Source organism: Anabrus simplex, chromosome 6, assembly GCF_040414725.1.
Source record: "Anabrus simplex isolate iqAnaSimp1 chromosome 6, ASM4041472v1, whole genome shotgun sequence".
Lineage (NCBI taxonomy): Eukaryota > Metazoa > Arthropoda > Insecta > Orthoptera > Tettigoniidae > Anabrus > Anabrus simplex.
Genome location: NC_090270.1, coordinates 249,588,107 through 249,600,674, shown reverse-complemented (window position 1 = coordinate 249,600,674; position 12,568 = coordinate 249,588,107). Strand labels below are relative to the sequence as shown.

The 12,568-nt window shown below is 40.5% G+C and overlaps 1 protein-coding gene across 1 annotated transcript in view; it reads right to left on the bottom strand.

The window, feature by feature from the left end:
• The window catches only part of blo (bloated), a 151,961-nt gene extending 141,736 nt beyond the window's left edge, over positions 1-10,225 (bottom strand). Inside the window, exon 1 of the mRNA XM_067150357.2 lies at positions 10,103-10,225. The gene's annotated coding sequence lies outside the window, so the exon portion shown is untranslated. The remainder of the gene's footprint in view (positions 1-10,102) is intronic.
• Positions 10,226-12,568: the final 2,343 nt, after the last annotated feature.

Below are 12,568 nucleotides of genomic sequence, written 5' to 3'. Positions count from 1 at the left end.
AAAATTCAAAAGCCTGATCATTTGCGACTTCTCGCGTTGTGCTCGCTAAGAGTAAATGGAACTTAGTGACACTGCCATCACACAACTTCTTCCATTTCCCTCTACTTAACTGTACATGCAAGTATTCTCTGTACTGACAGCAATTAAAACGAAACACTGGAATCTATTGAGTCAAGAATACTTGAACTTAAAAAGATTCAGCCACGAACAGAGGAGCTGGCGTGCAGAAAACAAGCTCCGCCACCTCATTAATTGGTGAGAAACCTCTAAATGTATAATATAATTTTTTGACATAAATATGTCTTGGAATGAAATATGGTTTCATGGGAGAATGTTAAAAGTGTCCTGGACAGAGCATCTCTCTAACGAACAGATATTGCAGACAACAAACTCTAAAAGAGAGCTGTTGACCGCTATCAAATGCAGAAATATTCCGTACCTGAGGCGTGTGTTACGTGGTAATATGCAGTATTGCACTTCATTTTAAAAGAAAAAATTGAAGGACAGGGAGGAGAAAAAGAATGTCATGTCTCAAGAACATTGAAGACTGGACTGAAGTAAGATCCGTCGAACAACTTGACCTTGTTGCTGAAGAACGCTGTCCATATTGTTCGCCAACGTCCGTGACACTGGATAAGGCGCATAGAAGAAGAAAAGAAGAAGAAGATAATTAATTTAATGTTATTGTTACGGTTTCCGGAGACGCTGAGGTGCCTGAAGTTTGTCCCATAGGAGTTCTTTAACATGCCAATAAATCTACCGATACAAGGCTGACGTATTTGAGCACCTCCAAATAGGCCTACCACTGGACTGAGCCAGGATCGAACCTGCCAAGTAGGGCTCAGAAGGCCAGCGCTCTACCGTTCGAGCTACTCAGCCCGACAGAAGAAGAAGAAGAAGAAGATTACCGGCGAGTTGACCGTGCGGTTAGGGGGGTGCAGCTGTGAGCTTGCATGCGGGAGATAGTGGGTTACTCTCGGCAGCCCTGAAGATGGTTTTCCATGGTTTCCCATTTTCACACCAGAAAAATACTGGGGCTGTACTTTAATTAAGGCCACGGCCGCTTCCTTCCCACTCCTTTCCCTATCCTATCGTCGCCATAGCTGTGTCGGTGCGACGTAAAACAAATGGTAAAGAAGAAGAAGAAGAAGAAGAAGGCGTAGGCCTACATTGCTTTACTGTAATTTACTTACATTGAATAAATATTTCATACTCGTTTGTAATATACAATACTGCTTCACAGAAGCGTTTGGAGGTTTGCCCATATATCCATATTCTCTATACTACGTATTCCGTACATTTATGTACTCTGTCTGTAGGTAATCATGTGATGAAATTACGGTACACGTGGAACTGGTTTTAAGCGACGATATAGGTTGTGGCCATAGGAATTTGTCATTCCAAACTTGTTACTCATCAGTGCTATAACCGGAGGAACTTCTTCTTGTTTTAAATGGCTGAATTAATGCATTTCTCGTTTTCTACGAGTTGACAAAACTAATCGTATTAATTAATGACTAATTCAAACAAATTTATTTTCTCATTCATAATAGTAATTAACACATTAAAAAGAATGCTGTCAAATTTCCGTTTGGGAAAATAAAATTATCATAAGTATGTCTTTCAATAAATAAAACTCAAATCGGTAACGGTTAAGTTACTTGCATCTAAGAAAGCGCTTTCGGGAGACATCTGTGTGCAATCTGAATTCGACAAGTCTAAGATTCAGTGCATCCAAAGGGGGAAACTGACTCAGGGCCTATGAAACTACGCCGAATGAAATTATCAGTTCTCTAGAATATGATGAGACGAGGCCTCTTTGATAAAAGGGACTTCTCTATGTCTCCCATTCATGGCCATCCAACAATACTTCGCATCACAGCCGGCACGGTTGCTAGGTAACATCGCGTTACATGTATTGCATCGCTAATTTCAAATAACTCCCAGCTATAAGACTTATTTTTGTCAAAATTCCATACTATATGACGTTGTTGTTGCTGTTGTTGTTGTTGGTGGTGGTGGTGGTGGACGTTGAGGTGGAGGTAAAATTCTACGCGAAATAAAAGCATTACCTGAAGGTACAAATTTGTCATTAAAATTAAAATACTCGGTCGGATCTTTTGTACTCGGTTGCAGTATGCAATACTGCTTCACAGAAACGTCTGGTGGATTGCCTATATAGCTGGGCATCAGACGATTTTAACTTGGAATGGTCTTCATAGGCTGTAATGCACGGCTCTACTTGAGAAAAATAGACACACGAAAATAACAACTATTGTAATGAACTAAATACATATTTTCTAGACAACGAAAAAAGTATCAAAATATGAGACTCACCCACAAAATTTGAGACGGTTAGTCAGCCTAACGCTTTTCCCAAATCAAAACATGATCAATGATTACACCTTCCTAGTGCGATTAGGTGTGGTAAGCCATGTATAAATAACTGTAAAATCTATTTAACGCAACAAAACTGGATATAAAGATACACTGAACAATTACGTTATTGAACAAATTCAACTAATGATAATACGGCCCATTCTTTCAATATGTATGTGTTATTGATGAATGTTCGAGTCCTTAGCTGAACTGCCTTCGGTTCAGAACGACCAGCATTCGATTCCCGGTCGGGTCGAGGCCTTGAACTGACTATGATTAATTCTTCTGGCTCGGGGACTGGTTTTACGTGTTCCTCTGAATATACTTCTCTTCAACTACACCACACCACCAGCCACCAGAAAAACATACAACTGTGAATATATCCCTCTACATAGTGTTGGCGTCAAGAAAGGCATTCTGCCGTAAAATTAGGCCAAATCCATAATAATTTCCGACCCAAATTAGTTGGGAGTAAGGCCAGGAAGAAGATATTAATGTGATGTTTAAGCAGGAACAACTGGGCCGGGGGGGGGGGGGGCGGGGGTGTTCAGGCAATGGAGTGCTGAACTCCTGAACCCAAGTTTTCGGTTTCGATCCTCTCTCAGTCCGGTGGTATTAGAAGATGCCAGAATAGACATCACAGGTTATCTAAGTAAATATACCTGGTAGTTGACCCCCACTGCCCCGTGCCCTTATATGAAACAGTTATAGCGAAGTCCTGTGACATCGATGAGAATGTATTTAAACACTGGTCACGTTAGGCGCTATCCACTGATTTTAGAGATAACCTTTTATCGAGTTCCGTTGTCGGGTAATTTAAATTCAAGCCAAATTCGAGCTGGCTATCTTAGTTTGTTGCCGATTCAAAGACGTGGGTCATATTCTCCGACAGAGAAACGAAAAATCCTGAAATGAGATTTCCATTTTTGGAGAGGTTCATAACCATGCGTTTCACTCAGCCTATATCAAAAATAAGGTGGGGTAGTAACATAAACTGTATTGTAAATGTTACAAATCTATTCATAATAGTTGTGAGGGTATTTCGCAGTTGTATTAAGGATGTAAATGAGAGGGCGTATACGTGTCTAGTAAGACCCCAATTACAGTATGGGACCCACACCAGGACTACTTGATACGAGAACGGGAAAAGATCCAAAGTAAAGCAGCACGATTTGTTCTGGGTTATTTGCGACAAAAGAGTAGTGTTACGAAAATGTTGCTAACTTTAGTATGGGAAGACTTGAGAGTAAGGAGACGAGCCACTCGCCTAAGCGGTATGTTCCGAGCTGTCAGGAGTAAATGGCGAGGAATGATATTAGTAGACGAATGAGCTTGTGTAGAGCTTTCTAAAGTAGGGAAGATCGTAATAGGAAGATAAATTTGGAATTCAAGGAGGACAAATTGGGGAAACAATTAATTTATGAGAAGAGGAATTAGGGAATGGAATAATTTATCAAGTGAAATGTTTGATCATATTTCCAAGTTCTTTGAAATCATTTAAGAAAAGATTAGGTAAACAATTGGTAAGAAATCTGTTACCGGGGGACAGTCCAAAATGGAGATCAGTGATGACTGACTGACTGACTGACTGACTGACTGACTGACTGACTGACTGACTGACTGATTGGCTGACTGACTGACTGACTGATTGATTGATTGATTGATTGATTGATTGATTGATTGATTGATTGATTGATTGATGGATTGATTGAATATGAGCATCCGGTCTATTTGTGGGTGTAAAGGTCGCGGGCATAGACTTAACTACTCTTTTTCACTTACAAGGGAATTATTTGGGTTGGTTCATCTAGGTTTCAAAGGAATGATCAACTAACATATTCTAAATTTGATGGTAATAATAATTTCCCCGTAAAATCAGCGGTACTGTTATAATGAATTGTTTCGAAAAATCAAGGTGACGATGGGAAGAAAAAACTTGGACTGGGAAGTTGCTGGCCGTGGTCTTAAGATACGAGTGTAACCGCTACATTTGTCCGATGTAAAAAAATGAGAAATACTGAAAAACCACTTTGAGGGCTAGTGACAGTGGGAGTCGAAGCCACTGTGTCCCGAACATAGTCTTTAACCACACGAAGCTGACGTATTTCTAGCAGACCAACTCCGTATAAAAAGTTCAGGTTAGACTATCCAACAGCAACACAAGTGTACCCACCAGCGGTAACCACAGTGAACCTAGCGCAACAAATTTTAGAACTAAACCAAGATCAGTATTGTCATCAGTCCTCCTGCACATTCTGCATGTATTTGCTGGGAGATCTTTAAAAATATGTCTTCAGCAGCCAGAATTGTTTACTTTCTTAACACTACCGAGGGGTCACCTCCACGGTATTTTAAGGTTAAACCTATGAACGTGAAGCAATAGCAACAGAGGCACTGGTCTGGAAACAGGCCTTGGATACTGAAATATAATTGTACATAACGTTGTGTAGTATCTATGTCTTTTTCTTTGTAGTCCTATAGCTGTTGTACGATAAATAAACTCTACTGTTTCTGATTTTCGCCAAAGTGAAGTAAAACATAATGGTGATCTATTCGTGTCTACCTTGAGTTCAAGCTTGAACCCATCAACCTTCTTTCCTTTCTCTTCCTAACAACGCGAAGTAACTGTGTTTAATTTATATACAGAACGAACCATAACTCAAAATCTTTACGTTGCTACTAAGTAACTTTCTATTGCTCTTCAGGTTTGCAGTCTTTCTTTGCACGCACCGACATCACTTGCATTATACCGTTTCAAAGTGTGAACCTCAAATTATTTGGCACCAGGATTTTGAAAGGTGATCAATGACCGTCCTTGACATTACCTAATTATGTTGAGGGGAAACCGCTATGACACCTCTAATAACAAAGTTGAATATTTGTACAGATTTCCTCGGAATACATTTCTTCTTTTGGTGAGAAGACAACTTTTAAGAGCTAATGTCTCGTCATAATCAGGGATGGGATAAATAACCTTAAATAACTTGCGACACTAAATACATGACTCACACTATTCAAACTTCAACCCTCAAACAAACACCCTCGTCTTTTATGCTTCTGTCATATTTCTGAGAGTAATTGAACCATGGTCCGCCTCTGTGGTGTAGTGGTTAGCGTGATTAGCTGCTACCCCCGGAGGCCCGGGTTCGATTCCCGGCTCTGCCACGAAATTTGAAAAGTGGTACGAGGGCTGGAACGGGGTCCAATCAGCCTCGGGAGGTCAACTGAGTAGAGGTGGGTTCGGTTCTCACCTCAGCCATCCTGGAAGTGGTTTTCCGTGGTTTCCCACTTCTCCTCCAGGCGAATGCCGGGATGGTACCTGACTTAAGGCCATGGCCGCTTCCTTCCCTCTTCCTTGCCTATCCCTTCCAATCTTCCCATCCCTCCACAAGGCCCCTGTTCAGCATAGCAGGTGAGGCCGCCCGGGCGAAGTACTGGTCTTACTCCCCAGTTGTATCCCCGACCAAGAGTCTGAAGCTCCAGGACACTGCCCTTGAGGCGGTAGAGGTGGGATCCCTCGCTAAGTCCGAGGGAAAAACCGAACCTGGAGGGTAAACGGATGATGATGATGATGAATTGAACCATGGCGCTTCAGGTGTCTTCAAATGACATCAGAGAACATCACGTGTGATAGTCAGGATGTAAAACAGCTGGAGGTTGATTCTAACAAGTACTCTGGTTGACAACAGGAAGTGAGCGTGTATGTGATTGGCTCAGTAGCTTAGCCGCTGGCTTCACACCCGGAAGGCTGAGTCTCAAATCCCGATCGATCCTGGGTTAAGATTTCCAACTGAAAATCACGTGGTGTCACAAATGGTGTGCGGTTTTGAATCCCCGGCCAGCCTGGGTGGCTTCAGCGGTACTAGAAATAACTGGGATGAGCTGAAGAATGTAGCCCGCCTCGTGTCCGTGGTCGTTAAGGTGTCAAGTCTGTATCGAGTGTGACACCGTGGTTAACCAGTTCGAGCCCCATTGGTCAAAAATATTTTCACCATTAGAATGTTGGCCGGCGAAATATTAGAGGTGGTCGTATATAATTTCTAATCACTAGATTAGAACCTCTTCGCAGTTTTCATACGGAGTGAGGGAATATGACGTTGTTGATGCTGATTCGTACGTCGGATGGAAGACGTTAACTACTTGCTGCTATTTGACAGGCATAAGCTATGTGCCGGCACCGGGTTTCCCCCTCTCCCTTCTTATTATAATAAATTACGTTATTCATTTCATCTCGTTAACACCTCTGATGAGGCTGACGTCAAGAAGGGCATTTAGACGTAAAAACTCGCTACGAAGATTCATCTCACTTCATACCGACCCCGTAGAGAAACGGGACATACACTGGTTGACAAGTAGACTGTGTTAACGTTTTTACTTTTGTTGTTGTTGTTGACAGTGTCAGTGTCTGAATCTGAGACTTCTAGTGTTGAAAAACTGATTAGGAGACACTTAACCATCTCCAGGCCTATTTTTTTTCGTGTGGCTATTTCTAGCCGAATGCAGCCCTTGTAAGGCAGACCCTTCGATGAGGGTGGGCAGCATCTGCCATTTGTAGGACACTGCGTGTTATTGTGGTGGAGGATAGTGTTATGTGTGGTGTGTGAGTTCCAGGGATGTTGGGGACAGCACGAACACCCAGCCACCCCGGGCCATTGGAATTAACAAATGAAGGTTAAAATCCCCGTCCCGGCCGGGAATCGAACTCGGGACCCTCTGAACCGAAGGCCAGTACGCTGTCGATTCAGCCAACGAGTCGGACTCCAGGTCTATGATTCCAATTGGAATCATTAACTTTCATGTTTTCTGTGAATTTCCTAAGTAACTCTTTCATATTCCACTTCGAATCACTGTACTATTTTCTTTCTTTTCCCTAAAATTGTATGGATTTTTATACAGAAACTTTATTCAGGGAGTTTTCAAAAATTTTCTTTTTCACATGTCACACAAATTTTCGCTGGAGACAGTTAACGTCTACTTTTTTTTGCTAGTTGCTTTACGTCGTACCGACACAGATAGGTCTTATGGCGACGATGGGATAGGAAAGGCCTAGGAGTTGGAAGGAAGCGGCCGTGGCCTTAATTAAGGTACAGCCCCAGCATTTGCCTGGTGTGAAAATGGGAAACCACGGAAAACCATTTTCAGGGCTGCCGATAGTGGGATTCGAACCTACTATCTCCCGGATGCAAGCTCACAGCTGCGCGCCTTACGCGCACGGCCAACTCGCCCGGTAAACGTCTACTAAAGTTACATTCTAATTATAAATATTCAAGTCTGTCAAGGGGGATTTCACTTCTATAACTAATTATTTAGAATTATAAGAAATACATATGTATCATATCGTGCCGTTCTATCTCTATATAAGTAAAAGATTCTTTTTCTTCCTGGTCTTTACCTGTTACCTGGAGTAGGCACTTAGTGTGGCTTTAACACAGTTTTATTGTTGGATGCCATTCCCGAGGACAACGCTAGTCTATTTGAAGGTATGAATTCACTATTTCGTGTTTCTTCGCTGGTTTTAGTGCCATTTTGTTGTACATAAATGTGTATGAAGATGAACACAAAAATTCAGTCCCCGAGCTAGAAGAATTAACCAAAGTCAAAATCCCTGACTCGGCCGGAAATCGAACCCGGGGGCCTCTGGACTGAAGGTCACTGCGCTGACCATTCAGCATAGGTGCCGGACAGTAAAAGTAAATAAATGTTGTTAAATTTATTGTTTCCATAATAACGGTTGAAAATATTTCAAACCTACTAAAAATGAGTGGTGGTATTGTTCCTCTTCTTAATAAGGGTAATTAATCGATATGAATGGAAAATCAAACATTGAAAGTGGAGTAGGCTTTGAGACGAGGGATTTGTGTTAATGACAGTTCGAACAAGTCTTAGGTTACGGATTTATAGTAAATATTTGTTTAGAGTTGAAGGTTTTGTTATGGAATAATCTCTTCTTAGTATCAATAATAATAATAATAATAATAATAATAATAATAATAATAATAATAATAATAATTGAGAATTAGCTTTTAAATATATTTTTGGGTTGTCAGTTGCAGTACTAAAGGTTTACTGAGTTGTATCCTGATTGAACTGGTATATTAGATGTTTTTCGAAGTAGTTAACTATTGACAGTTCAGTGGAATACTAGCAGTTTGTCGAGGCGGTTAACAGTTGACAGTTTAGTGCATACTAGCCACTTGTTGAGGTAGTTGTCTCTTGATAGTTGAGTGGAATACTAACGGCTTGTTTAAGTGGTTAACTGTTGACAGTTTAGTGGGGAACTAGTCCCTTTTATATTAAACGTAGGTCTATGTTGATAAGTTGAACTGTAGAGATTTTGGAGCTATTCCAACCGTCCGTCCGGCTGTTTAAGTGTTGAGAATTTATTCGCGTACTGGCCATGTATTAAGTCTCGTGATTCTTCCGAGTAATATTAAACCATTTTACGTAGTTTCATGTTGGATGTTTGCCAGTAAACTAAATATATATATATTAGTTGTATAAATGTTCGGACTTTGGAGATTTACTTACTTTCATGTTGGATGTTTGCCAGTAAACTAAATATATATATATTAGTTGTATAAATGTTCGGACTTTGGAGATTTACTAAGTGTTCTTCTTTCAAATTTCATCATTGAGAAGTTGTGGTATGCTATATGTTAAGTTGCTGAAAGTTTGTTGGTATGCATAATGTTTGTTGAGATATTTAAGTCTTGAGACTTTGGCAATACTTCTATTGAGCTGTTTAATTATCTAGAGTTTGGTGGGATGCATAACGTCGAGGAATTATTTAACTGTTTAGAGTTTGGTAGTACAGTGTACATGACGTTGTGGAATGACTTAACTGTTGAGAGTTCGATGGTATACGTAATATTTGTTGAGACGTTTTAACTATTGACAGTTTGGTGTTAATACAAGTGTTTGTGGCGTTGTTTAATCGTAAAGTTTAGAGATATACGAAACATTTGTTGAGATGTTTAAGTGTAGGTAGGTGGTTTCATTCTTTTGGTAGCATACAGGCCATTCCCTGTGCTATTCGCCTGTTGAGAATTTGGAGACATACTAAACGTCTGAGTTGTTTACCTTTTGGTATACTGAATCTCTGTTCTGTTGTTTCAGTGCCGAATGCTTGGATGTATTACAGCTACTGTACATAGTCTAGTGATACATCAAACATTTCTTGAGTAGGTTAACAAGAAAAGAATTAAATCATGGGATTTAAAGAGAGCTTCGGTTCGTACTTCTACGGAATAGAGACGGAATCACCCCTTTGTGACTACGCACACCTTCTGACTGTCTTCATTCCAACTGAGTTATCTCATTCATTATCAGTTCAGTGCTAATTTTCTGAGTCTCTTTAGTGACAGCCATAACAATCCTATCAGTTTTTAAGAACCTTAACATCTAATTCTAATACTTATCGGCTATGTAGAGCAGTTAGTTAGACTTTCGCCTTCAATGTTCAAGGTTAAGGAATCGGATCCCAGCAGAAGTCTGTTGACGTTTAAATATTATAAGATTTAAGTAGATCTTCTGGTATGTAAGAAAATCCTTTCAGGGCAAAATTTCCGTCCCTTTGACGTCTCTTGAAATTATCAAGAGTTAAAAGGGTGGCAAATACCTAAGACTCTGTATTAGATGTCTCGCACAAAACCAACTTTTCTACTGCCGGGAAGGCTCATGCAGGTCACCAACCCCGAGTACGGTAATAGAACATTATATTTACCTTCGACGACAAGCGATGCTTCAAGAGTCCACTACACTTCACATGATAGCTAACACACAAACATGCTGAGCGCTGTGCTGGCTCGCGAAGACTGGCGGCTCGCCTCAGCCCGGAGGATGCTGGGAGCAAACCTGCTGCCCACACAGCCTTCCTTCCAAGGAATTACACGGCGGCGCTGACCTTCCGAGAAGCTATACTCCAGTCGTGGCTAACTGCTCTGGCCTGGAGCGGCCCAACCTAATCCTATCTCATGACATTCCAGTGTGGTTGGTCCACGACATGGGACCACCTCCACAAGAATAAAGAACTCAACTCAATGTGTCAGTAGATTTGCTGACATGCTGCAGATCCTTTTTTAACACGTCAGTACACGCTTCCATTCTTACGTGCCTTTACACGCCTGACGGAAATTTGTTCACTTGAAAAGGTTTATATTTAAGTGTTAAAATTAGATGTTTAGGTTCTCTAAAGCGGATAGGATTGTTATGGCTGTCGCTAAAGAGTCTAAAGTAATTAGCACTAAACTCATAATGAATGAAATAACTCAGGTGGAATGAAAACAGTCATAAGGTGTGTATAGTCACAGAAGGATGGTCCCGTCTCTACTCCGTAGAAATATGAACCGAAAGGGATGTAGGTTTGGCCATTAAAATTTTTGTCGTAAAGGGCCTTGGAAGATGCTTGTGATTTTTACAATTACAATTAAAGTAAGAAATAAGTAGTTTACTAACATTAAGGTAATTACGTGCTTGAATCTTATCCGGAGGCCCCGGGTTCGATTCCTGGCCAGGTCAAAGATTTCTAATTGAGTCTCAGGGCTGGTTCGAGGTCCATTCACCCTTACGTGATTAAAATTAAGGAGCTACATAAGGGTGAGATAGCGGCCCCGGTCTAGAAAGCCAAGAATAACGGCCGAGAGGATTCATCGTGCTGACCTCACGACATTTCGTTATCTGCAGGCCTTTGTGCATTTTCATTGGACGCAGGATTTTTTATTCTTCTTTCTAAAATTTCAAGCTTATCCAATCTATAATTTAATATAGGGGTTCGCTGGTGTATAGACATTCCGGTTTCACTACTGTAGAGTGCCTTACTTTAAGTCTTTTACATAAGCACTTTTTATTGTAAACATTCTTCTTATGATTCTTTTTCTTCTTATACTACGTTATGATGTTTTACCTTAGTTCTTGCCTGGCTCCTTGACTTAATGGTCAGCGTAGTGCTCCTCGGTTCATAGGATCGCGGGTTCGACTCCCTGCCGGGTCGATGATTTTAACCTTAAATGGTTAATTCCTCTGGCTCGCGGACTGAATATTTGTGTTGTCCCAACATTCCTGCAGTGCACACACAACACTATCCTCCACTACAGTAACACGCAGTTTCTTACACATGGCAGATGCCTCCCACCTCACAGGCTAAAAATAACCACACGAGTGTTAAGGTTTAGTTCATAAACACACAGAACACCAATTCTTAAAAATACGACTGTCTTTTGCACAGATCCTTTGTTAATTGTTATGCCAATTCCATGTTCGATTATTGCAATCACTGCTTTCTCTTTTAAACCATTGCGCTGGATCTTCTTATCAGGATGTTCGAGTTTCTTAACTCTCTGAATCTTTTCTTTTTCTGTCTTCATGAGTGTTGGAACCAACTTGATATGTACTAAGAGATGTACTAAGAAAATGAGGTAATTTCCCGTTGTTTTCCTCAGTGAGTCTGCCAAACTCACCAACTCCGTAAACAACACCTTCGCATCATTCATAATAGAGCCAGAGAGAGTTGGCTGCGCGGTTTCGGTCATGTAAGCTTACACTCGGTAGGTGGTGGGTTCGAATCCCACAGTCCTCAGCTCTGAAGATGTTTTTTGTGGTTTTCTACTTTCATACTGGACAGATGCTGATCTGTTTCTTCATAAGGTCCCAGCTAATACCTTCCCAGTCCTAGATCTTTCCCATCCTCGTGTCTCCAAAATCCTCGAAAGTGATACTTCGGCGTTGACTCAATAGCAAATAAATAAATAAATAAATAAATAAATAAATAAATAAATAAATAAATAAATAAATAAATAAATAAATAAATAAATAAATGATACTAACTGCGTACGGAATGACATTACTAGTAGCGTTCCTCATACTTCAGACACTTTTATGTAGTAAAAGTCAAGGATGAGACTGAGACAGATCATTGAAAAGTAGCACATTTGTTCTTGCTCATACCAAACGACCTTCTGCATTTTAAATATTCTCTCTCACCAGAAATGGAGCTGGGCTTCTTCCTATTATTATTATTATTATTATTATTATTATTATTATTATTATCTAACTGCGCATATGGTTTGTATCTTTTCCCTAAGTCATCGACATGATCATCAAATCATTCCTTATACAGATGCAACCGGTTTGGGTAGAAAGTATGGTTCTCCTCCAGATTGTCCTTTATTCATCCACTTCTCTCCAATCAGTT